The following is a 27,321-nucleotide window of genomic DNA, read 5'->3' as shown; positions in this document are numbered from 1 at the left end:
AAATATGAACAGACTTCACATATGGTGATCTAATCAGATATATGTATTGGTAGAGACTATGATCATGTTACCATATAAAGTGTATATTATAATTATATGTTTTATATTTTATTATATAAAATTATAACATATACTTTATTATATATTATAAATATAATATAATATACACTTTATTGTATTATATTATAAATATAAACACTTTATTTTATTATATTATAATTTTATATAATAAAATATAAAATATATAATTATACACATTATATGCTTCATATTAAGAGATTATATAAAAATGTGAAGAACTGGTATCTCTTAGGAAAATGTCAACATTTTACCCTTTCTTTTATTTAATCCGAATGCTAAAAAGGTCTTTATGGTTTTAAGTCTATTGTTTTTTGGTTTTTTAAAAACTTGTTTTACTAGGTAATAACCAGGAAATTATGACAATAAAGTTTACCTCCCTTAGAAAATCACCATTAGGTGACTTTATCCACAGTCATCACTGAACACATTAAATTTATACAAGAGATGGAAGCTTATTATAAAGAAAAATTACCATTTATGTGTAACTTGAGTGATATCTGAGTAAAAACTAAAAAAAAAAATCAGACAAGAATATTATTTCATGAAAATGTCAGGGTTATAGTGTCTTTCAGTTTCACCAATTCCTCTCTGTTTAATAAAATAAATTTATAGCTTTAACCTACAACTCTGCAGACAACCATGTGTTTGCTTTTGAAATAGTTGTCTAAAAAGCTACTGAAATATTTCGTGCTTCTGTTCAGAGCACGACCCTGGAAGAATCTAGAAGTCAAATTATGGTTTAGTTTTAGTAGAAGAAAAAAATTATGATTAATAGTCAAAGCTGGGCAGCAAATGCATATGGGAAAAACAATAAAACGTGTCTTGAATGGATTTCACTCCATATGACTTTCCTTTTCCATTGCTTTTCAAATTTGTTTCATTCCTTTAAGTTGATGCTTTTATCTTTTCCTGTTAAGCATGGATTTGACTTTTGATTCGTTGAATTGCAGTGTTGGTGGAACACTGGTTTTTACAATTAAAAATGCCAAGCAAAAAATGTGGCTCCCAGGAGCCCTTCCTGGTCAGTGGTGTTCAATCACCCACTCCTGGCAGAAAGTAAGTGCTGCAGAGAGGCAGGAGTGCCAGGGTTAGAGGGCTGAAAGTTCACAGCCAGTTCTGGGCTGTTAATCTCACAGCTTATTGTTTGGTTATAAATCTATTTTTTATTAAAATATAATTACACTTACATAGTAACAAGGCTTGTATATTATGGCAAGTCATTTTTCACAGGGACAGAACTGCAGACAGATTGCTGGAGATGCAAGGAATTATATTTCCCCACCTTAGGCCAATGAACTACTGTTCTGGTTCTGTGCCTTGGGCAAATCATTTTCAAAAAAGTCTCCTGAGTCTCCAAAAATCTTTCACCCTTTCTTTCTTCCATCTGCAACAGACCCCGTTACTTAATAGAGAAGAACAAATACAGTCAATTCTCATTATTCAGAAGTTCCGTATTTGCCAATTCACCTGCTTGCTTAAGTTTATTTGTAACCTCAAAATCAATATTCATGGGGCTTTCAGAGAGATTCATGGACATGCAGAGTGGTGAAAAATTCGAGTTACCAACCCACACGTTCCTACCTGAGGTCAAACAAGGTGACACTAGGCCTTCTCGTTTCAGCCCTTATCCTGTAAACAGGTGTCCTTTTTGCCATCAATTTTGTACCATGTTCTTCACATTTTTGTGCTTTTTGTTGGTGGTTTCACTGTTCAAAATGGCCCCTGAGCATAGCGCTGCCTGGTGTCCCTAAATGCCAGAAGGCTGTGATGGGCCTTACAGAGAAAATACATGTGTTAGATAAGCTTCATTCAGGCATGAGTTATATGGCCGCTGGCTGTGAGTTCAATGTTAATGAATCAATAATATATGTTACATAAGGTGTTTTTCAACAGAAATACACATAAAACAAGGTTATGTATTGGCCAGTTGACCAGAGGTTTGCAGGAACCTAACCCTATTTTTTTCCTAGGAGCAATGTAGTTCAGTATTCACTCATTCAGTGTTCATAGTGATCCTGTAGAACATAACTGCAATGAGAATAATAATAGTAGGAATCTCATGAATAATAAAAATCAATTGTAATTACCATTGGTAGCTCTTGTTTCCCAAAATGCATATTCCTACATTTTTTCTAACGAAGGAAGTTATTTGAAAGGAGATAATTCAAAGAAGAGAAATGAATACTTTTATAAAGAGAGAAAATGTAAGATGAAAAGTAAGAGGACCTGGGGTTTATTGAGTTTGGAGAAGAGACATCTGTGAGTCTTTCTGATCTCCATTTTAATCAAGGCTCAAATAAAGCACAGACAATACTCCCCTAAAGCAGGTCTGATTGTGTTTGAAAGCAGGGGGCATTTTATTGGTCAGGGTGACAAAATTTTGGAACATGGAGTTTCTACCCCAACCAGCTTCAAACAAAAGAGAGATAACTGACATTAATTTACAAAATTGCTTACCTGAACTTAAGAGTTCTAAAACAGACAGTCAGACTGGCTTTTCACAGCTCTGGGACCCTGTAAATGGCATCCACCTGTCAGAGGCTCTGCTAAGTTAAGAGACAAGGTCTGCAATTACAGAATGGTTTTCCCCAGGAAAGAATTAACTAGTTTGAATAGGCCCATATAGGGATTACAGCTAAGCCATTGGCCATGTCCTGACAAATATTTTCCAGCCTGTGTTTCCTGAAAAGTAAGGTGGGTCGGGTTTTATTTCACCAGGGTATATGTGCATGGGTGAGTGGGAAGGAAGATAAAGGGGATGTGTGTGTGTGAGTGTGTGTGTGTGAGTGTGTGTAAATGTAATGATACATCTTTTCTATATTCATGTTTCAGGTTTTTTTTAAAGAACATATTATTCATCATTTTGTTCTTATCTCTGTAGTACAAGGATATGGGATTTGAAATCACACCGAAGTGCATTTGAAGCTCACTTGCGTGGTCTTGGATAAGTTACTTAAACCTCCCTACCTTCAGTTTCCTTATCTGGAAAACAGAATACCATGTTGACCTTGCAGGATTGTTTAACAGATTCTCCCTCTAGTTCAAGCTGCTCTCATGGTGTTCTGTCTCTTACTTGTCCCCCAGTATGCGTTCTTTCACTAGTGAAGCGTAAATTCCACCAGGGCAGGTACCGTGTCTCTTTTCCTCACCATGTGTACCCCCAGAACCGCAGGTACTGGTGTGCCTGTTGCATAAGCAGGAGCACAATAAATGTCTGTTGAACGAACTTCTGTAAGAGAGTCACTGTTAGGTTAAAGTTCTTCAAGAGCGCATCGCTGCCCATAGAGCAAAGTTCAAACTCCTTAGAGTGCCATAAAAGCTGTTTTTGAGTCAGCTCCTGCTTACCAAGATCTAACTCAGCTCTCCACACCCTCCTCCCTCCTCCCAAGGCTTCTGGGCATGCCTGTGCAGGTGGCATCCTACAGGGGGGCTCCCCGACAAAGGCTCATATAGAGGCTGACCTCAGCCTCCTGGTGCACAGTGGAGAGACTCAATCAGCCCAGAGGAAGTCTCTTTTTTCTCATTGGTTGGCCTAGAGAGGGGACGCTCTTCTGCAATTTATTCACCTCGAGATGAGAAGTTTCTACTTTGCACAACAGCCCATGCACAGAGCAGCATCTGTAAGCTTCAGCCATGCAGTTTCGTTTCCAGTACCCTCAGGCTGCTCCAAGCGCTCTTGCCTCCGGGCTTTTGAAGCGTTGCTCTTTCTTTACCTGGCTAAATACCATTTCTCCTTCAGGTTTCGGCTTAAATATCACTTCTTCCCCAAAGCCTCTCTGACCCCCAGGATGGTTACTGGCCACTCAGCACGCCATGCTTGCCTCTTTTCTAGCATTCATTCATTTACCCACTCAATTATATAATGATTATTTATCAAGTGCCAGCCAGAGTAAGGTGCCAGTGTATGGCAGTCCACAAGATGGACACAAGTCCTGTCTCTTGGAGCTAACAAAACATCAGCGAAGACAGGCATTAAATAAGTCACTACACTTGGCCAGGTGTGGTGGCTCACGCCAGTAATTCCAGCACTTTGGGAGGCTGAGGTGGGCAGATCACTTGAGGTCAGGAGTTTGAGACCAGCCTGGCCAACATGGTGAAACCCTGTCTCGACTAAAAATACAAAAATATTAGCCTGACATGGTGGTGCATGCCTGTTATCCCAGCTACTCAGTAGGCTGAGGCAGGAGAACACTTGAACCTGGGAGGCGGAGGTCACAGTGAACCGAGATCACACCACTGCACTCCAGCTTGGGCGACAGAGCAAGACTCCATCTCAAAAAAAAAATTACTGCACCAAGAAATGTTTTATCTTAATTTTGAAGAGGCTCTAGGATGCAGTGGAAGTGTGTATCAAACTGGAGTAAGAGTATCACCCTTTGAGACTGTTTTGGAATTTTCTAAGTTCTTGTCTGTCTGCCTTCTGGGCTGTAGCATGCTTGAGCTCTAAATCTCATTTTTCTGAGTTATAGCCCCAGAGTTTAGCATAAGACACTCAATATGCACTCCATAAATTATAAATATTGCCGATATAAATATTACCATCTTGGAAATAGTCTCTACAAAGCTGTGTACTTTCTCACCTGTGACAAAACAGATTTTGAAGTACTTCTGTCCACAATTTTTATATGTCTCTGAATAGAGACAGTTAGTGGGGTGCACGTGTGGGAGAAGTCTTATAAAACTTGGGGCATTTTCTTTTTTCATATCTAGCCCCCCTTTCTTCCTCCTCCTTAGGAGGTATGAATCCTTCCCTGCCCCTCATCCCCCAGGCCTCAAGAACCTTTCCCCTTCCAACCCTCTCATAACTGGCTGCCACCATTTATGCCTTGCCTGAAGCTCATTCATACCAACTTGTTGATTCCCCCTGGTAGCTGCATTTTTAGACTTCTTTTCAATATCTAGCATGAAAGTTTGTATGTTCTGTAAAAGGAATGTCATGTGACTATGAAAATTTAGGGGCACTTGAGATACGGGGCTCAGCATTGACATGTGAACTTCATTGCCTCACAAGTATTTGTGTTGTCAATGTGTGACAATACTGAGATATGTTACATATATTCTTTTGCATGACCCAAATACTGCCAATAATAAAATGTTTTTCTAGTTTAAATTCTTATTTAATATTCTCTTATTTTTAATTGACAAATAAGAATTGTATATATTACAGGCCAGGCGTGGTGGCTCACGCCTGTAATCCCAGCACTCTGAGAGGCTGAGGCAGGAGGATCATGGGGTCAGGAGTTAGAGACCAAGCCTGGCCAACATGGTGAAACCCTGTCTCTACTAAAATACACAAAAAATAGCTGGGCATGGTGGTAGGCACCTGTAATCCTAGCTACTCGAGAGGCTGAGGCAGGAGAATCGCTTGAACCCAGGAGGCAGAGGTTGCAGTGATCCAAGGTCGTGCCACTGCATTCCAGCCTCTGCAACAGGGTGAGACTCCATCTCAAAAAAAAAAAAAAAAAAAGAATTGTATATATTACAAGGTACAATAAGATGTTTTGATATAAGTATACATTGTAGAAAAATTAAAGCTAACATGCTAATTAACCTCACCTACTTAACAAATTTTTTATGGTGAGAATATTCAAAATTTACTCTTTCAGGTAAACAGGAGAAATAAGTGTTAGCGATCTATTGCATAGCATGGTGACCATAATTAATAATGATGTATTGTATATTGCAAAATTTCTAAGAGTAGGTTTTTAAACATTCTCACCACATAATAAAACTTTTAAATAAAAAATACTGTTACTGAAGGCAAACTTGGTTTAACCATTTTAAGATGAAACTGATTTTTAAGAGGTTGAGGAGTCCTGAGATGAAGGTACTACAAAATAGCTGCATGAGTTCCTCACCCTCTCCCTTACCACTCCCTCCTTTCCCTTCCCCTTTGCTCACACATACCCAGGGATCCAGGGATCTAGGGCTCCTAGGCTATGGTGCCATCTGCCTTTGTATGTCCCTATCTGTGCTTCTATCTTTGCATCAGAATTTTGTCTTCAATCCTGCAGCTTGGGAGTTATGCTTTATGGCCCCAGACAGGCTGCTGACAGCACCCTCTAGATTCCCGAATCCCTGGGGAGCATGGAGCCTTATGGGTGGGTGAAGAGTGTCTGTGTGTGTCTGTGTGTGTGTGTGTGTGTGTGTGTGTGTATGCACATGCTTGTGTGTCCATGTGTTGGGGAGTCGTATTCAAGAAGATGGGTGAGAAGGAAGGACATGAGCAGATACCAGGGTCCTCAACTCCGGTTGCAAGGAAGAGCATTTCAGAACTAGGGCATCCCAACTACTTGGGGAGTAAAACTGAGAGTCTAATGATCTGTGTGCTCATAGGGGCTCCTGGAGTCAGTAAAGATTTTGGACATTGGTGCCAGTTATAAGCATCGAAGGAGTAATTGAAAGAGAAGAGGGCCAGGTGTGGTAGCTTGCACCTGTAATTCCAGGCGTGAGCCAACACACTTGGGGAGTTCAAGGCAGGAGTATTGCTTGCAGTCAGGAGTTCCAGACAAGCCTGGGCAACATAGTGAGACCCCTTCTGTAGAAAAAATTTTAAAAGTAGCCAGGCATGGTCATGCACGTCTACATTCCCAGCTGTCAGGAGGCTGAGGCTGGAGGATTGCTTGAGCCCAGGAGGTCAAGGCTGCAGTGAGCTATGATCACACCACTGCACTCCAGCCTGGGCGACAAAGTGAGACCCTGTCTCTGGAAAAAAAAAGAAAGAAAAAAAGAAGAGGAAATACATTATTTATATGCACAAATAATATGCCAGTCATATATGCCTATAATGTATCAGAAGAAATGTACTATAAATTATATTGGAGTAAAACAGCAAACTCTATTCCCATTCATGAAACATACATCAATAAACAGAGCAGAATTAAACATGGGCTACATCAGACTTTGAGTCAAAATATTTGGCCACAGTGGAGAAATACCAACCGCAGTTTTGCCTTGTTTCCTAAAGAGATGATCTTTCCGGAGGGGTTTTCTGAGCTGAGGGGTTTCTCCCCTTTTCCCTTCAGTCTCCTCAGCCCCTTCTTCCTCCCCTTTAATACTTATAATGGTGAGAGTCTGTCAGGAATAACTCAAACAATGGATGACCTCAGAGAGTATAAGCATTTAGCGAGAACATCAGGTAGAGAGAGGGCTCAGGGAATAAGCCTAGCTGCAAAGAGTGAGGGGAAAGAGAATGAGAGACACACTTTTTTTGCTATTTTCAGCATTTGAGAGGGGAAAGCCCCACAGTAGAAGAGAGAGCCTGCAACAATGGAAGAAGGCTGCAGCCTGTATAAAAAAAAATATTTTTACATGTGTAAGACATGCAGTTAAAATGTGCACACACAAATAAGGCAGAAAAAGAGCCATCTGACTCATTAATTAGTGTAAATATGACACTAATTTTAGTCCTGTGTGAAATTCCTCAAAATTTGTGATTAAATAACACGCAGTACAACCCATTTGTTCTTCAGCCAACATATACCGAGTGCTAATTGTGTGCTAGGCATTGTGCAATGTGCGTTCTTGCCCTCATGGATCTGACAGTCAAGTGGGCATGACAGTCGAATCAGGGAACTGCCCAGGAGAGAATGTGAGGCTGCACCTTTGATGGAGAGTTCCATGGTACCAGAGAGCATCTCAGAGTGGGATATACTCTCTTAGGAGGAACAGGAAAGGCTCTGAGAAATCTCTCCTGACAAATTACGTTTCTTGAGAAACAAAAATCCTACGGTTAAGATTGCTATTGCATTTAATAACAGTTGGAATTCATATTCCCTGGACCTCTGTTCTAGTTTGGCTATCACAGCGATGAGCCTGCCAGGTGAATTGAGCAAGTTGGGAACTTATTGTAAATGTCAGCTTCTGGCTTCTTTCAAATCACTCAAGATTTAAATATCAAAGATGCAACTTCAGGACTTTCTCTTTTCTTCTAACTTTACATGCAGTGTCTGGTTTTGCTCGATTGTCTACTTATTTACCCATCAATAAATATTGAGCTACAGACACTGTACCCTATGTTAAGTGTTCAGAGCACAGAGGCTAGTTGGAGATACCAGGGTGTTAGGAAATGTATGAAATGAATATATAATTACAAATTGCAATGACTATTACTTTATGGGTCAAAGTTTGTAATTATGGACAACAGGATACACTATAGACAAATTAAGCAGAAAGGCGTGCATTAAGAGTACAGCTAGCTCCATATTCTAAAGAGGCCTAAAGAAACAACTCTAGGCCAAAATTCCAAGATCATCGCTCCCAACTATTGCAGAACTAGGCCACCGAGGGAGCTCCTACCCTTGTTAAGGAGAGAATCTCACATCCTCTGCCAGGACCCCAGCCAGTCAGATGAACCCCTCTATCCAGCTCTCTCTCACCATGTAGCAGCATGTCTAAACCACCTCCCACAGGTATGTCTGATGGGCAGAATCTCAACCATTTCTAGAACCCAGCTGCAATGGAGCCTGGGAAAGGCAGTTTGAGTCTTAGGCCCTGCCTTCGAGAAGGAGACTGGAATGCATGTTAAGGGAGCCCCACACAGTTGGCTACGGCCTCTGAGGGAAAGAGCAGGGAACTGACAGAGAAAAATAACACCAGGCATCTGCTTTAGGTTGAGTAAGAGAACAAGGCCATTCCTAGGAAGCAGCTTTTAAAGTCAGTGCAGAGGAAGGAATAGGATTCAGTTCATCAGTGTGTGCAAAGGCCCTGAGGTAGAATTTGACAGTGAGAACACACAGGAAAGTGAAGGAGGAGACTACGTGGGGAACATAGAGCAAGGCCTGAGAAGCTTGGAGAGGTGGAGGGGCTGATTGTTCAGGACCTCATGCTTTATTCTACCTGCAGTGAGAAGCCCTGAGGGGCCTTGAAAGGGGGATTTGGGTCTACGTTGTCATTAATGCACAGCCGACTAAATATGCTGTAATTCATTGTTAATGCTTTCTTCTGCAAGAAGCAAGATATGTGACTAAAAGGGCCCTAGAGAGAAGCAATTCCAGGTTGGCTCAGTCATTCAGTGACGCCTGGGCCCTGGGGCAGCCTCTTCGTGGTCCTTGGTGCTGCTCCCACAGGTTCACAAGACTGTGGTTGCGGTGCCAAGTATCACGTGCTCCCTCGAACGAAGGCAGGGACCGGAAGAAACCTCTCTTTGAAAATTGGGGAAGAAAACCTGTTTTCCAGAAACCTTCACATTCCTTTGCCCAGGATTGGGTGCCATTCCTCTGCTGAGCTACAAACACACCAGGAATGTGATTGTCTGAGATTTTCAGATTCCACAGTGGGAGGCAACCAGTGCCGAGAAAGCGTGGCTTTCGATAGGGAACCACAGCAAATGCCAGAGCTGTATTTTATCACAGCCATAAACTCCACACACACTCATGTCATCCACACAGAGCGAGCACAGCCTCGGAAAACACCCAGAACAAGACCAAAGTGAGTCTGGACTTGCCCAGCTACAGAACACTAGAAACCCTAAGGCATGGAACGGGATGTCTAAAAAAAACCCACACGTGTATAAATCAATCAGTTTTTCCTGGGCAATTGCACTACTTAGAAACTTTGTTTATAAATGTATCGTTAGCATATTTATAGCACGATAAAACCCTAATGACAAGGTGCTTGTAGTAGATGCCAAGCCTCGCCATCAGACACAGGCCCGGGCAGGGTTAGGCTTGCCTGTGTCTACCCAGAAGCCACAGATAGATAGACTCCCGTCAGTCCTCCTACATTAGTGCTTGGCCATTTGCACACATGCGAATAAGCCTGATGTTCTTCCCCCTCTCTGTGACAGGTGCCAGCGTCAGAGGAGTCTACCTGGATTGTACTCTTTGTAGTTGGTGTTACTACAGATAAATCATTTCTCTTTTTCAGACCAGGAACAGCATTTTACTTTCCTTATCTAGTTCTATTCTTTCATCATCTCAGAAGAGTTCCAAATTTCTCCCTCCATCAAGTAAGGGGCTAAGTGGTGTTTTCCAGTTATTGTTGTTTGCACAAGACAGAGGCAGGCAGGCACACCCCCAGATATATGTTATTTTCTGTTTCTTTCTAATGCTTGTTGGATAGAGACTAACGACCCTGCCAGACCCCAACGTCATGAAAAATCTGGACTGCTGCCCTCTTGCACGCTAAGGTGGAGTGGGGAATATTCAGCTGCCTCTTTTGTTCTCATTAGACTTTCCCTAATGTATTCCCAACTCCCTCTACCAAAATCCCGGCTCCGGCTGCTCTCCATCTGGGAGAGCAGGGTTTACAGCTGTCTCTGGCTCTGACAGTGTGGTTCTGTGACCAACAGCATGAGGGGCTTGCTGTTACATAGAATGGACTCTACTCCAGAGATTTGTCTGTGAAATGTCTAGTTGGAGGTGTAGAGAAAAGGAAAGAGGCAGAGGGATAGAGAAACAGAGAGGAGAATTTCTATGAAAGCCTTCAGCTAAATTCAAGATAAAGTGTAGAGTATGATAATGCATTTTTGCAGGGAGGGGTGTGGAGTCTCGCTCTGTCGCCCAGGCTGGAGGGCAGTGGCGCTATCTCTGCTCACTGCAGTCTCTCTGGCTCGGGTAGTCCTCCCACCTCAGCTTCCAAGTAGCTGAAACTACAGGTATGCACCACCACACCCGGCTAATTTTTGTAATTTTAGTAGAGGTGGGGTTTTGCCATGTTGCCCAGGCTGGTCTTGAACTTCTGCGCTCAAGCAATCTTCCTGCCTTGGCCTCTCAAAGCACTGGGATTACAGGCATGAGCCACCAGGCCTGCCATAATGCATTTTTAACGTTGCAAAAGCAGTGTTAGCTCTGCTTTTTCCCTTGCCTGCTGCCCTGCAATTTAGAGCTTTAATGTTCAGCATCCAACCTGAGGCCCCGCCGTCTCTGTAATTCCAAAGCCTCCTATGAATAATGAAATAGAGTAGGAGAAAGGAAAGAGAAGGTAGAAGAGAAGTGAATAGAAAAAAAATGAAGATTGGATGAAAGAAAAGAGGAGAGCATGATTATAAGTGTAAGTGATGGGATAAAATTGCTGGGGAGAAAGAATTCGCTCGGATAGAGAACTCTTGTATCAAACATCTGAGAGCCTGCTAAGTGCCAGGCCCTCTGCCGGGCACTGAACGCTGAATATGCAGAGATGATCAAGAAAGACAACTTTCCTGCTTTCATAGAGTGTGCATTCTACCAAGGGAAACCAAGAATAAACAAATAAACAAGTGTATGATGTAAGGTCAACAACCAATAAGTACTGTGAAGGGAAATCAATCAGAGTAAAAAGATAGGGTGCAATAGGAGCATGGCAGGAGGCAAAGATCTCTCTAAGGAGGTATCATTTGAGAAGGGAATTCAAGAAAACGAGGGAGCAAAGGACTTCGATGTCTGGGAAAAGGGCACACCTGGCTTAGGAAAACGGAGAGAAAATATCCAGAGGTGGAAACAGTCCTGGTGAATGGAGTGAGGGAGCAGGACAGTGAGGGGGAGGGATGAAAAGGGAAGGATGGCCCAGAGAAGTGCCAGGAGGAGCCCTGGGAAATTGCAGTCAGGAGACAGTTTGTGCTTTGATTTTTATGTTAAAAAATGACTACGACACTGAAGAATGGCTAAAATAAAACTGTTGGTGAAGATGTAAAGGAACCAGAATCTTCGTATCTTATGTGGGAATATGAGTCAATAAAGCCACTTGGGAAAATGGATTGACAGTATCTACTAAAGCTGAATGCACATATACTTTAAAATTTTTTTAATTATTTTTATTTTTATTTTTATTTTTTGAGATGGAGTTTCACTCTATCATCCAGGCTGGAGTGCAGTGGCGTGATCTCGGCTCACTGAAACCTCCACTCCCCGGGTTCAAGTGATTCTCCTGCCTCTCAGCGTACCAAGTAGCTGGGATTACAGGCACCTGCCACCACACCTGGCTAATTTTTGTTTTTCGTTTTGTTTTATTTTTATTTATTTATTTATTTTTAGTGGAGTTGGGGTTTCACCATGTTGGCCGTGCTGATCTCAAACTCCTGACCTCAAGTGATCCGCCTGTCTCAACCTCCCAAAGTGCTGGGATTACAGGCGTGAGCCACCACGCCTGGCCCACACATATTCTGTTGACCAAGCAGTTCCCCTCCTGCAAATAAATATACCCCCAAAGAGGCCACGTTCAGTGGCTCACACCTGTAATCCCAGCACTTGGGGAGGCCAAGATGGAAGGATCACTTGAGGCCAGGAGTTTGAGACCAGTGTGGGCAATATAATGAGACCCCCATCTCTAAATAAATAAATAAATAAATAAAGCTAAAAATAAATAGAAAAATTTGAAAAATATACCCCAAAGAAAGAACAGCTTCTGTTCACTAAAAATCGTGTACAAGAGAATTCATAGCATATTTACTCATAATAGCCCCAAGCTAAAAAATAGCCCAAATGTTCTTTAACTTTACAAAGGATAAATAAATTGTGGTATATTCATACAATGGAAGATAACAGCAAAGAAAAATCACAAGGTACAGCTAAATACAAGAGAAGAAATTTTTTTCAAACCTAATGAAGAGATGAAAGAAACCAAATATGAAAGAATACATTCAGTATTTCTCCATTCGTACGAAGTTCAAAAAAGTGGAGGTCACCTATCACGATAGAAGTCACATTTGTTACATTTGGGAGTTACAGACTGGGAGAGGTGATGGTTGAGGTTTCTGGGGTGCTAGAAGTGGTCTATATCCTCACAGATGTTCCACATACAATGTCTTCATTCGTTTGGGCACTATAACAAAATACCTTGGACTGCGTAATTTATAAACAACAGAAATGTAATGCTTATAGTTCTGAAGTCTTGGAAGTTCGAGATCAAGGTGCCAGCAGATTAGGTGTCCGGTAAGGGCAGACATAGATGTTGCCTTCATAGACAGAGCCTTCTAGCTGTATCCTAGCATGGTGGAAGAGGGAAAGGGGAGGTAAGCTTCGTCTAACCTCTTTTATAAGGGCATTAATCTCATTCGAGAGGGCTCTGCTCTCATGATCTAATCATCCCCTAAGAACTCACCTCTTAATACTATTGCACTGGGGGCCGGGCTTGGTGGCTCACGCCTGTAATCCCAGCACTTTGGGAGCCTAAGGCAGGCAGATCACCTGAGGTCAGGACTTAAAAACCAGCCTGGCCAACATGGTGAAACCCCGTCTCTACTAAAAATACAAAAATTACCTGGGCACAGTGGTGCATGCCTGTAATCCCAGATACTCCAGAGGCTGAAGCAGGAGAATTGCTTGAACCTGGGAGGTGGAGGCTGCAGTGAGCCAAGATTGTGCCACTGCACTCCAGTGTGGGCAACAGAGTGACACTCTGTCTCAAAAAATAAAAAAAATACTATTGCGTTGGGTTTAGGTTTCAACATATGTATTTTGAGGAGGGGACACCAACATCAGACCAAAGCAAATGCATCTGTAAAAACTGAGTTGAACATTAAGATTTGAACCCCTTACGGAACGTATGTTATACCTCAATAAATATTTCGGAAGATGAAAGGAAACAAGAAAAGACCAGCCTGATTTTCTGTAAGCATGCTGTGTAGGGTCAAGAATGGAGGCAGGGAGATCTTTAGGAGGCTGCTGCAGTAGCTTGGGAGAGGGAAAGTGGCTTGGACTAGGATGCTGGTAGGGAAGGTTCTGAAAATGGGTCAGAGTCAGGGGACATATGCTAATTTGGGATGACAAGACATGCTAACAGATTGGTTGTGGGATGTGAGATAAAAAGAGGAATCAAGGATGACTCCCAGGTTTGTGGTCTGGGAAACTAGGTGGAGGGTAGAGCTATTTGTGGACAAACAGGAGGGAAGAACCTAGAACCCTGTTTGGTGCGCATGCCCATTGATATCCAAGTAAAGATGCGGAGTATAAACAGGGGTGCATATCAGTGTCCCTTAAAGGGGATTGTTGATATGCTTTTGGGAGTTACCAGCATATTCATGGTATTCAAAGCTACGGGGCAGATGAGAGCTTCAGGGGGTGGACTGTAGATTGAGAAGCGAGGTCTGTACCTAGGGGTACTCAAACATTTAGAGGCCAGGAAGGAAAAGAAGATCCAGAAAAGGAAACAGAGAAGAAGCCGCAGTGGGGAGGGAAAGGCAGGGAGAGGATAACAGGAAAAGTGCCTTGGAAGCCTAGTGAAGAAAATCAGGTGGAGCTGCAGATTCAAGGCTCAACTCCCAGGATTCAACTCAAATTGCAGACCAGTTTGAATGGGTCAGCAACAGAGCTACAGCCTCTCTGAACATTCAGAGGTTGCTGGCTCAACTGTTGCTGTAAAGTTGATAAGAACTGAGAGCTGATCATTGGATTTGGTAACATGGAGGTTATCAATGGCTTGGCAATGGCAGTTTCACTGAGTGTGTCAAAACTCAGATAGGAATGAGGAAATAGAGACAATCCGTATAGATAACTCTTGATGAGCTCACCATACAACAAAGCAGATACATGAGGAAGTGGAAGACAGGAGGATAGGACATTTTTATTTTAAGACGGGAAATATTCGAGCATGTCTGTATGCTAATGACGGATCCTGCAGAAAGGGAGGAAACAGTGATGTGGCAGCAGTGGAGAAAATTAGAGTAGGAAAGCCTTTAGCGGTGTCAGACAGGAACCCAGTGTTCAGAAGAGGGGTTGGCTTTAGACAGGATCAGAGACAGTTCCCCTTTTGTGGCAGGTGGGACGGCAGAGGGTCACGGGCAGTAGGCTGACTGATCAGGAGGTGGGAAGACATGAAAGTTCTCCTCGGGTTGCTTTTTATAGTATTGTAAAAGAAGGGGAAACGGTCATCATTTGAGAGTGAAGACAGAAGTTGGAGGAGAAAGGTGTCAACAGTTGTCTGGGAAAGAGAATTTTTTAGGGAATGAGCTGGGACTGCCTGGTAGAAGTAAGGGCACCCATGAGGTCGCATGGGTGCAGCGGATCAGTCAGCAGAGCTGTGTTATTCTCTACATTCAGTTCAGAATAATAAGAATTGGATTAAGCCAAAGACGGGGCTTTGCTAGGAAGGCTCAGTGAAAGAGGGAAGGTCAGGTGGCCACAATATATGGAAAGGAATCACTTAGTGATGCTTCAGGGAATCTAACCTGGGCAAGAAAAGAAGCAAGGACCTGAGCTGCTTGAAGGGGAAAAGGTGGGAATTCACAGGAAATAATTTGACAGCACCAGTTAAGTTGAAAATAAGGATGCCCGTGGCATGGCCATATCTTCCAGAAAAAAAACACACTTATCTGTGCACAGGGAGGTGTTCAAAAATGTTCACTGTAGCATCATTTGAAATTGAAAACAAACAAATGGGAGAACCAAATGCCCATCAACAGAAACATGTGTTTTAAATAATGATGGTATATTCACATCGTATAATAACACGTGGAAGTGAAAATGATGAACTAGTGCTGCAGGCCAGCAGGGACGACTCTCGCATTCCATCAAGAGAAAATAAAAGGAAGTCATAAAGGAATACAGTCTGTATGATCCCAGTAATTATAAGTTTAAAAGCATGCAAAACTAAACAGTATTGTGTAGAGAGATAAAAGAAAAAAATTAATGAGTGAGAATGGTAGTTATTAATACAAAGTTTAGATAGTAGTTATCTAGGGGATGTAGTTGGGAAGGCTATGTAATGGGGTTTAATGCTCTTGGTAATATTTTATATCTATAGTTAGATAGTAGATATATGACTGCTGTGTTATTCTTTATATTGTTTGTATGTGTGAAATGATTCTTGACATATTTCAAAATAATAATGATGTTTTAAAATAATGCCAATGGATTGGCAGTATCTGGGAAGTCAAGATAGTGGAGTGGGCACATTAGGGAAAGCCTGGAGGCTGTAATCAGAGACAGGGCACTTAAAATGGGGATTGCTGAGGTGGTGTAGTTACAGATATTGAAAAGCCTTGAGAATATATAGCAAAGGTGTGGTGGAGAAACAAATGAGTGGGCATAAAGGGGTCTGGGAACTCGGAAAGCCAGGGTTTTGGATGGATAATTTATGTAGATGCTGAAGGATGTGAGTAACAGGGCTGGAAGTATAGCACTATTCCTAATGTAAAATAAATTGACAATGAATGTTTATCAAAATGAACTGAATTTCTTCAATAAATTATTGATAATCCTCTTCATTCTAGGTCTCTTTTTAATTTTTCTTCAGTGTAAAGTATCAAGGGTTGGTTGAACATTGTTCCACACACACGCAGACACACACATACACACACATCTATTGGACCATTGTGTCCTTCAGTAAAAACTCCTAAGTTATTTACTTCCCATGAGGGAAATAGTTACATGTGGATGTGATGGTATGGCTGACTGTCACCTGCATGCTTATGCCTATGATTTTTTTTTTTTTTTTTTTTTTGAGACAGAGTCTCGCTCTGTCACCCAGGCTGGAGTGTGCAGTGGCGCGATCTTGGCTCACTGCAAGCTCCACCTCCTGGGTTCACACCATTCTCCTGCCTCAGCCTCCTGAGTAGCTGGGACTACAGGCGCCCACCACCAGGCCAGGCTAATTTTTTGTATTATTTTTAGTACAGACGGGGTTTCACCATGTTAGCCAGGATGGTCTCGATCTCCTGACCTCGTGATCTGCTCGCCTCAGCCTCCCAAAGTGCTGGGATGCTTATGCCTACAATTTTAAATGTCAGATGAAAGCATCTTGAATGGAGAGTGAGGAGTCAATGTGATGAGTGAAAGACCACTGGATTATTTGTACTGACCACAGCACCTATTTTTACAAAAGCCAAACAACAATGACAACAACAAATCCCACACACAAGAGCATGTATGTGTGTTGGTGGCGAGGAGGGGTTGGTGCAGGAGGGAGCATCTGGTCAAAATATATTTTAAAAAGCATATTATATAACATAAAATGCTCAGAGGGATAAATAAGGTAGTTCTTTTCTTTCATCCAGACTTCTGATCTCCAAATGGTGATTAAGCTTTCTAGATTGGGAAATTCTCTTAATCAGGTAGTCACGGCTGGGTACGGTGGCTTATACTCGTAATACCTGCAATTTGGGAGGCTGAGTTGGGTGGATCACTAGAGTCCAAGAGTTTAAGATGCCTGGGCAACATGGTGAAACCCCTTCTCTACAAAAAACACAAAAATTAGCCGGACATGGTGGCATGTGCCTGTAGTCCAAGCTACTTGAGAGGCTGAGGTGGGAGGATTGTTTGAGCCTAGGAGGTTGAGGCTGCAGTGAGCTATGATCATGCCACTGCACTCTAGCCTGGATGAGAGAGTGAGACCCTGTCTCAAAAAAAAAAAAAAAAAAATAGGTAGTTGTAAATCAAGGGGTACTTTGTTTCTGAAGCTCTATTCCCTGAATCTATATTTTACTACAAAATCTGGAGATAGATACTGATATGGTTTGGCTGTGTCCCCACCCAAATCTCATCTTGAATTCCCATGTGTTGTGGGAGGGACCCAGTGGGAGGTAATTGAATCATGGGGCAAGTCTTTCCCATGCTTTTCTCATGATAGTCTCATGAGATCCGATGGTTTTAAAAAGAGGAGTTCCCCTGCACAAGCTCACTTTCTTTGCCTGATGCCATTCATGTAAGACTTGACTTGCTCCTGCTTGCCTTCTGCCATGATTGTGAGGTTTCCCCGCCACAATTGGAAAAGTTTAATTTTCCAATTAAACTTCTTTCTTTTGTAAATTGTGCAGTCTCAGATTTGTCTTTATCAGCAGCATGAAAACGGACTAATACAGATACATTTTCACCGACCATGAAGGCCGGCACCTACCACACCTTAACACACAGGTAAGCAGCATCCATAGGCTTATGAAGTCATGGGCAGGAAGGTTGGTTTGAAAATGTGGAAAGCCTTCACATCTTCACTTACCGCCAGCAGCCTCTCAATACTGGAGTTTAGGGCAGCAGATTTCTTATTGGGCTTGATCTATCTGTAATCACACAAGGTGTGGTTCTACACACCAGAGATGAAAAAAGGAGTGAGGGTACAAAAAGCTTGAGTGATTTCCAGTCCCTTGAAGGACTTAAAAGCTTTTCAAATTGATCTCTGAGCTTCAATTGCATCATCTGTAAGATGAGAGTTGACTGATCTATAAGATCTATTTTAGTCATAAAATACATTAAATTTTAAAAACGTAACTGGGGGCACCACTGTCGAATAACCCAGGAAATTGATATATAGTATATATGGCTATGCAGACATGTAATTACAGCCGCATGATATAGGATAGTATATGATTGCTAAATTAATGATACACCCACAAGTGCTTGAAAATAAACTTTATGAGTCACACTATCTGGTATGATAAATATTGATTGCATATAACAGTTTCTTGGTAAATATTATACTAGCTTTAAAGATAGTTGAGAAAAGTTTCTAGATAAATACAGCAAAATCTTGTAGGGATTATAAAAACCACTTTCTCTGATACCTCTATATGAAAAATTGTTTTATTTAATTTCTTTATTTATTTGAGACAGGTTCTCACTCTGTCACCCAGGCTGGAGGGCAGTGGCACAATCACAGCTCACTGCAGCCTTGACACCCTGGGTCCAAGTAATCCTCCCACCTCAGCCTCCCAAGTAGCTGGGATTACAGGCACACACCGCCACACCTGGGTAATTTTTATATTTTTTGTAGAGACGGGGATCTGCTATGAGGCCTAGGCTGGTCTCAAACTCCTGAGCTCAAGCAGTCCTCCCGCCTCAGCCTCCCAAAGTGCTGGGATTACAGGCATGAGCCACTGCACCTGGCCGAGAAGTGGTTTTTAAGAATGCAAAAAATTCTCTAGCAACAACCAAATAAGGAAAGGGCATAGCATTATTCCATAAACATCAAAGAGTAGAGTCTATAAAAAGAAACAGAAGATTCAGAAGTGCTATGGTTCCGCCTCCGGAAGAAGTACTAAGGAAGGAAGACCACTTCGCATTATGAGATTCTCATAATTCCCTACCATTCTGAGAAAAGTGGACTAAGCCTGATAAGATAGTCTTGGGACAAACCAAGGAAATATTAGTTAAGGAGTAGAAATCTTCTAAAAGTAGGAAGTCAATCTGTATAGTCTTAAACTAAAGCATATACCTGTAGTTAAAAATACAGTGATCATTTATTGTAATAATTAAGTCTCCAATCTCATAATGTTTTCCACAATAATTTTCTTAAGTTTAGAAGACTTTTGATGGTGAAGAAATGCTTAATGAAGTTTAGCAACTCTTTCAGTTTAATGTCAGTTTCTTTTTCTTTTTCTTTCTTTTTTTTTTTTTTGAGACAGAGTCTTGCTTTGTCACCCAGGCAGGAGTGCAGTGGTGCAATCTCAGCTCACTGCAACCTCTGCCTCCCAGGTTCAAGTGACTCTCCTGCATCAGCCTCCTGAGTAGCTGGGACTACAGGCATGTGCCACCACACTGGGTAATTTTTTGTATTTTTAGTAGAGATGGGGTTTCACCATGTTAGCCAGGATGTTCTCGATCTCCTGACCTCGTGATCTGCCCGCCTTGGCCTCCCAAAGTGCTGGGATTACAGGTGTGAACCACCACGCCTGGCCTGTTTTTCTTCTATCAAGTTTAAGTAAAATTGTGATTTTTTTTTAAAGTAAGTAGCTTCTATAGAATTATTTTATTTTTAAACAATCATTTGACTTGCTGGTTATTTATCTATAGATCTTTCTATCCATCCATTTATCTAACTGTCCCTAACAAATAGCAGTGAGTAGGCTACATTGCAGCACTTTTAAACAATTTTTTTTTTTTGAGAGAGAGAGAGAGAAAGTCTGGCTCTGTCACCCAGGCTGGAGTGCAGTGGGACAATCTTGGCTCACTGCAACCTCCACCTCTTGGGCTCAAGCCGTCCTCCCACCTCAGCCTCCTGAGTAGCTGGATACAGGCTACTGCACCACCACCACCGGATAATTTTTGTATTTTTTGTAGAGATGCAATCTCACTATGTTGCACAGGCTGGTCTTGAGCTCCTGAGCTCATGCAATCCTCTTGCCTTGGCCTCCCAAAGTGCTGGGATTAAAAGAGTGAGCCACCACATAGAGTCTTTAAACAATTTTGAGAAAATATTTTTAAATTAGAAAGTTTCTAGTACGAAGGCAAATGTCTCACTTCTAGCAGAACAGAAGTTCTGACAACACTGGGACCACATTGCCACTTGGCAATCACCTGCTTTACCTGAGAAATACCTGTGCCCTCCGGATGGGGCATGTCTTCTTCAGTTTGCCACAGTTGCCATCACTCTTATTGTTCTCCCAACAAGGAAAGCATTGGTTGCTATATATCATCTTGCTTGCCCTGTAGTTTAAAAAAAAATTTTTTTTAGGGTACAGAAATATTTCTCCATACCATGTGCAAACGCTCAAGGTAGACTGAGAGGATTGAATGAGTCTCCTCACATCAGTCTCAACCATGGAAGTTCCTCTTGACTCCCGAAAGCATTTTAGTTTGCAATATAGGCTTAAAGTGACATCTAGAATGATGTTCACCATGGACCAAACTAATTTTTTTTCCTTGGGGAGATGTGATTTTGTGGGATTTGTTAGTTTCTTCTTTGCTCTTTCCTGCATTACATGATTTTCCTTTATGGTGAAAATGCATCATTTTTAGTTTTCAAAATCGGGCAATACTAAATATATAGACACACACATGCATGTATGTATGAATATACATATGTGTTTATGTAAATATATGTATGTGTATACATAAATATCTATGTGTGTGTGTGTGTGTGTATATATATATATACATATATATATGATGGAAAGTGGTGAGGGAAAATTATTCAAAGTACTCTTTTTTCTTTTTTTTTTTTTTGAGACGGAGTCTCGCTCTGTCACCCAGGCTGGAGTGCAGTGGCGCGATCTCGGCTCACTGCAAGCTCCGCCTCCCGGGTTCATGCCATTCTCCTGCCTCAGCCTCCCGAGTAGCTGGGACTACAGGTGCCCGCCACCTCGCCCGGCTAATTTTTTTGTATTTTTAGTAGACACAGGGTTTCACCGTGTTAGCCAGGATGGTCTCAATCTCCTGACCTCGTGATCCGCCCGCCTCGGCCTCCCAAAGTGCTGGGATTACAGGCGTGAGCCACCGCGCCCGGCCTCAAAGTACTCTTATAAGAGAGAGGAGTACAGAACTCTTGGAGACAGTCTATGTACCTTCCCTTGAGTTAATAAATCAAGATTTTCCATTAGTAATCTTCAGATACACCTCTAGGGAGTCTCCCACATATATATGTAAAAGTAAATGTGACTCATAAATGGGGCATTCATTTATCGGGCATTATGACTTTTCAGGATTTCTAAAACAGCAGCAGAAAAAAAAATGATTTTTTTTAACACCACAGAAGGAAAACTTCTTAAAAAGTGAGATCTATTCCAGGGGAAACCACATCCAGATTTGGGAGCTGTTTCTTCTTTTTTTCTGTAGAAAGACTGATGAGGAACTTCATCTGAATCTATAATGAGGTTTCAGTTAAGTTGTATTTAATCAATCTTCCTGGCAGTTGTGTTTAATTTACAAAGGTGTATCATTTCCCCCCTTCAAATTATTCAATTCAGTCCCCAGACACTGTCTCCAACGTACTGCAAGCCAGGAGATGATGAATGAGCAGAAGGAGGAAAGGTAGCAATTTCACAGCTGTTATACTTTCAAATCGTAGCTTTTCACTAGATTTTTTTCTATTTTTTTAAAACATCTAACAGCATTATTGATGTCTTTTACATTATAATTGACCCTAGCAACTTTAAACTACTCTAACTATACTGAAATAGGTAATCAATAAGGATCACAACACACAAAAGCAACCAAGATTAAAATCGAATATTTTCAAGAAATTATCTGCTTCAAAATTATACCAGCGAATCAAAAGCTCTTTCTTATCTTGAAGGCTATGGTGAGAAACGTAGGGAGTGTTTGGACGGAGGCATAACGTGCTTTGTAATCCAGTCTTTGCATTTCATTTCTGCACTTTCTACCTTGCAGATTGTTTTATCCATTCCTTCCCTGGTTGGCTGAGGGAGGGACTGTGCCTCCCACAGGGTAAGGACTGAATCACTGGTAACTAGTAAATACTAGTTCACATGTACCATAAACTCCTTTTTCTTTTTTTTTTTTTGTTTTAAGACAGAGTCTGGCTCTGTTGCCCAGACTGGAGTGCAGTGGCACGATCCTGGTTCACTGCAACCTCCATCTCCTAGGTTCAAGCGATTCTCCGAGTAGCTGGGCTTACAAGCGCCCACCACTACACCCGGCTATATAACCACCTTTCTGAAAAGACAAATCTTTCTTTGTCCTGAATCAAAGTTTCCCTACAAGCTTTATCACTGCCTACTCTGCTTTTACAGGAGTTCCTTAACTCCCACAATATATAACAAAGAGGAAAGAAATCAAACATTTTTTAACCACACAGGAATATTTTTATTTTAACCATGAAGTAATTCATATATTAATTAACATAATTAATTAAGCTATACTACATTAAGTGTATCTATGCATGTATAATGAACCAATACACGTAAAGCACTTAGTATCTGGCACATATTGCTCAATTCACATTATTATGATGATGATTATTAATATTTTCATTCAACAAATATTTCTTGAGTTCCTACTACATGTCCTGTACTATCCCTACTGTGGGGCATATATCAGCGAATAAAACAGACAAAAATTTCTGCCTTCATGGAGCTTACATTCTAATTAAGAAGTTAAATGTTTAAATAAGTACATTATATAGGGTGCTGGGAGGTGATAAGCCCTATAGAGAAAAAAATTTTTTGTTTTTTTGAGACGGAGTCTCATTCTGTCGCCCAGGCTGGAGTGCAGCGGTGCTATCTCGACTCACTGCAAGCTCCGCCTCCCAGGTTCACGCCATTCTCCTGCCTCAGCCTCCCGAGTAGCTGGGATTACAGGCTCCTGCCACCACACCAGGCTAATTCTTTATATTTTTAGTAGAGACAGGGTTTCACCGTGTTAGCCAGGATGGTCTCGATCTCCTGACCTCGTGATATAGAGAAAAATTTTAAAACCAAGGAGGATAAAGAGTGCTGGGGGACGGTAGGAGGTGGGTGGTTTGTAATTTTGAATAAGTGGCCAGAGGAGACCTGCCGAGAAGGCAAGATGCCAGCAGACTTAAAGGAACCAAAGGAAGGAGCCAGGAAGGTATCTGAAAGAAATATGTTCCAGGCAGAGGGAATGGCACGTGTGCAGAACAGCGAGGAGGCCAGAGTGGCTAATGCTGAGGGAAAACAGGCAAGAAGTAGGAGATGAATCCCTCTGCATTCTATGAAGGAAAAGGTTGCATAAACGCAACACCCACTGTATTAGTCAGATAGGGCTTCAGTAACAAACACCACAGATGGTGCACCTTAGGCCACAGAAGTTTATTTTCTCACTGTTTTGGAGGAGTCTGAGATCAGGTGTCAGCAGAGCTGGTTCATTCTGAAGCCTCCCTCCTTGGCTGGTAGATGGCACCTTCTCCCTATGTCCTCACATGGGATTCCCTCTGTGTGTGTCTGTGTCCCCCTCTCCTCTTCTTCTAAGGACGCCATTTAAACTGGATTAGAGCCCACTCCCAGGATCCCATTTTAACTGAATTATCTCTTTAAAGACTCATCTCCAAATACGATCATAATCTGAAGCACTAGGGTTTGGGACTTCAACATATGAATGTGGGGGCTGGGTGACGCGGTGCAGCACGGAACACTCAGGGTAACTTTTTCTGTGGCCGCTCATACTGTGGTGGAACCGCCCTGCGAGGAGGCTTCCTTCCTACTTCGCGAGTCTCGTTATGAGACTCCAGTATCAGGTGACCCACTGCTTCACTTCCCTTCTATGGGAATTGCTTAACTGCATATACTTTCTGACTGCTGTCATCAAGGTTGCAAGGGTTCCCAGGGCTCATCACAGGACAAGTTTGGGGTGATGAGTCAGCTATACAAAACAAAGTCATCACAAATCTTTTCCTGAGAAATTGCTCAAAAAGGGTGAGGTGTTAGGTGCTACAAGGCATCTAGCTAAGTTAATGAAACATGTAAATCAAGAACTACCAAAAATTAACTACTATTATCTATGGAAATAGCAACATGAATGAAGCATTGACCAGAATAATCACTATGAACTTTCCTTCTTTCAGATAATAAATTGCTTTTTAAGAAGTAAACTGTCTATACTCTTCATTAAAATTATTTTTAGGGAGCATGGCCCTCAAAAGGTATTTCTGAAACTGGTAGAGTGAGTGACAGAGCTGAATTCAAAGCAAGGTCTGATTCTTCCACATCCATGATCCATAAATCTAGATTTTTTTTTTTTTTTTTTTGAGACAGAGTCTCAGGCTGGAGTGCAGTGGTGTGATCACAGCTCACTGCAGCCTTGACCCCCTGGGGCTCAAACAATCCTCCAACCTCAGCCTCCAGAGAAGCTGAGACCACAGTCATGTACCGCCACACCTGGCTAATTATTATTATTATTATTATTTTGTAGAGACTGTTCTTGCTGTGTTGCCCAGGCTGGTCTAGAACTCCTGGACTAAAGTAAGCCCCTTGCCCTGGCCTCCCAAAGTTCTCGGACTTACAGGTGTGAGCCACCATGCCCCGCCAAATCTAGATTAATTGTGAGGTAGAAGGTATCAGACCTTCTGCTGGTGGCCCCGCTGGCTTCTGAGGCTGTTTCACAGCAGTTACAGGGAAATTTGACAGGTATTTCTAGCACAGTGTGTAAACTGCAGAAATTCAATAGCAATTATAGGTCCTTTTTTTTCTATTATTAACATAGGGAATTTAAATAATCTAGGAGAAGAGATCAAGGTTAAGGGAAAATATTGTGTGATCATGAAAATTATATTTATTGAACATTCATATGCCACTACACAAACATTTAAAAAATGAATAAAGATGGTTCCTGACAAGGTCTTTCCAATAGCTAAATATGGTTAAAATCCATCTTCAGCAGGCACATTACTTTTCATCATATATGCTAGGGAAATCATTTGCAGGAATTAAGATCTTAGGCTGAAATGAAACTATGCAACGGGCAATCAAAACGAGGTGCCTCACCAGACGACCCAGGTGCCAGCAATCTTAACTCATCAGGAATGATTTGTCTTACTTAAAAACTCAGCAGAATCAGAAGAGATTTTTTTAAATGCTTCTGAAACTTTGATGTGACATTTTTTCCATAGGATCCAATTTCCTCGTGTTGTATTTGATCAATGTTGGCAACCCCCTAGGTTTATTAACAGACAGTGTTGACAGGTTAATTACAGGAGGAAATTAGCACACATCAGAGACCTAGGTGATCACTCCTACTCGCAATCACCTTTCATTGTAAGTGACTTGCTGCAGCTTCTCACCCACTCCTGGGGCAAAGGGTTTGGACAACATAGAAACTGCACAAAACCCAGCTGCCTTCCCTAGGGAAGGAGTCTAGCACTGTGTCTTCACTAGACATTTGGCAAAGGCTTCTTTGAGTGCATAAAATATTGAGGATAACTAAAGACAGCATTCTGGTTCCCTAGGACTGCCATAACAAAGCACCACAGACTGGTTGGCTTAAACAATATAAATGTATTATTTCACAGTTCTGGAGCCTAGAAATCTAAAATCAAGGTGTTTGGAAGGCCACGCTTCCTCTAAAGATGCCAGGGAAGGAGCTATTCCAGGCCTCTTTCCAAGCTTCTCAAAATTCCTTGGCTTGTGGCAACATAACTCCAGTCTTCATGTGGCATTCTCTCTCTCTTTCTCTGTCTCTCTCTTTCTCTGTGTGTGTGTGTTCAAATTTCCCCTTTTGGATGGGTGTTGTAGCTCACCCCTGTAATCCCAGCACTTTGAGAGGCTGAGGAGGGAGGACTGCCTGAGTTCAGGAGTTCAAGACTGGCCTGGCCAACATGGTGAAACCCTGTCTCTACTAAAATACAAAAAAATTAGCCAGGTGTGGTGGCGGGCACCTGTAATCCCAGCTACTCAGGAGGCTGAGGCAGGAGAATTGGTTGAAATCAGGAGGTGGAGGTTGCAGTGAGCTGAGATCGCGCCACTGCATTCCAGCCTGGGTGACAGAGCGAGACTCTGTCTCCAAGAAAAAACAAAAACAAACACAAAAATAAATTTCCTCTTTGTACAAGGGCACCAGTCATATTGGATTAGGGCCCATCCTAATGACCTCATTAACTTGATTACATTTCCCTGTCTTCATATAAGGTCACATTTTGAGGTACCGGGTATTAGGACTTCCACACATAAATTTTGGGGCGGACACAATACAACCCATAATACACCCTGTTACTATCTAATTAATGATGGCTCCAGCAGCTGAAATTGCAGAGGAAAGAGGCAGGTGCCATGCTGTATGCTAAAAATATGGGTTTCAGGGTCACATAGCCCTTGGTGTGGATCCTGACCTGTTCATCTATGATCTGTGCCCTTAGGGAAGTCACTTGACTAATTGTCCAAAAGCAGTTCATAATTATCTAGTGCATTTTAAGTGATTTTTAAAAATCCATTCATTTTGTACACTTAACAAATATGTACTTTACAAATATTAATTTATATAACCCTTATAATGACTCAAGGGGTAGGTATGGTTGTCACACAGAAGGTGCACAGAAGTTGAGTAACTTAACCTCAGTCACACAACTAGCAAGAAACAGAGGCATAATTCCAAAATAGTAGCCTCGCCCAAGACCCGAGGACTTAACCACTGTACCGTGCAGTAGATCATGCCCCACATAGCTTTGTTCAAATTTTTTTTTTTTTGAGATGGAGTCTTGCTCTGTCGCCCAGGCTGGAGTGCAGTGGCGCAATCTCGGCTCACTGCAAGCTCTGCCTCCCGGGTTCACGCCGTTCTCCTGCTTCAGCCTCCCAAGTAGCTGGGACTACAGGCGCCTGCCACCAAGCCTGGCTAATTTTTTGTGTTTTTAGTAGAGACGGGGTTTCACCATGTTAGCCAGGATGGTCTCGATATCCCGACCTCAAGATCCACCCACCTTGGCCTCCCAAAGTGCTGGGATTACAGGCATGAGCCACCGCGCCCAGCCGCTTTGTTCAAATTTTTTTACTGGCTTCCCATTTGACTCAGAGGGAGAGCCAGGTCCTTAGAGTGGCTTATGAAACTGTAGGAGACATCACCCCTGCCAGCTGTGTGATCTCATCTCTGATCACTTCCCCCTCAACACCTCTGCTCCAGCCAAAACACAATCCTGAACACACAGGCGCTCTCTGCCCCAGTGCCTTTGCACCAGTTGTTCCCTCTGGCTATCATGCTTTTCCCCCAGCTT

At 42.1% G+C, this 27,321-nt stretch overlaps 1 protein-coding gene across 3 annotated transcripts in view; it reads right to left on the bottom strand.

The window, feature by feature from the left end:
* Nucleotides 1–27,321, bottom strand: part of EDN1 (endothelin 1) — a 98,253-nt gene that overhangs the window by 64,774 nt on the left and 6,158 nt on the right. For 2 of the 3 annotated variants that reach the window (XM_063605153.1, XM_055113188.2), the window contains exon 2: nucleotides 20,232–20,351. The gene's annotated coding sequence lies outside the window, so the exon portion shown is untranslated. Of the gene's footprint in view, nucleotides 1–1,662; nucleotides 10,678–20,231; nucleotides 20,352–27,321 lie in introns of those variants that run through there. The other variant, XM_057302439.2, reaches the window with a different exon arrangement.

The sequence above is a fragment of the Pan paniscus genome, chromosome 5, assembly GCF_029289425.2.
Source record: "Pan paniscus chromosome 5, NHGRI_mPanPan1-v2.0_pri, whole genome shotgun sequence".
Classification (NCBI taxonomy): domain Eukaryota; kingdom Metazoa; phylum Chordata; class Mammalia; order Primates; family Hominidae; genus Pan; species Pan paniscus.
Note: the sequence above shows the minus strand (reverse complement) of the source record. Positions and strands in the feature narration are given on the sequence as shown.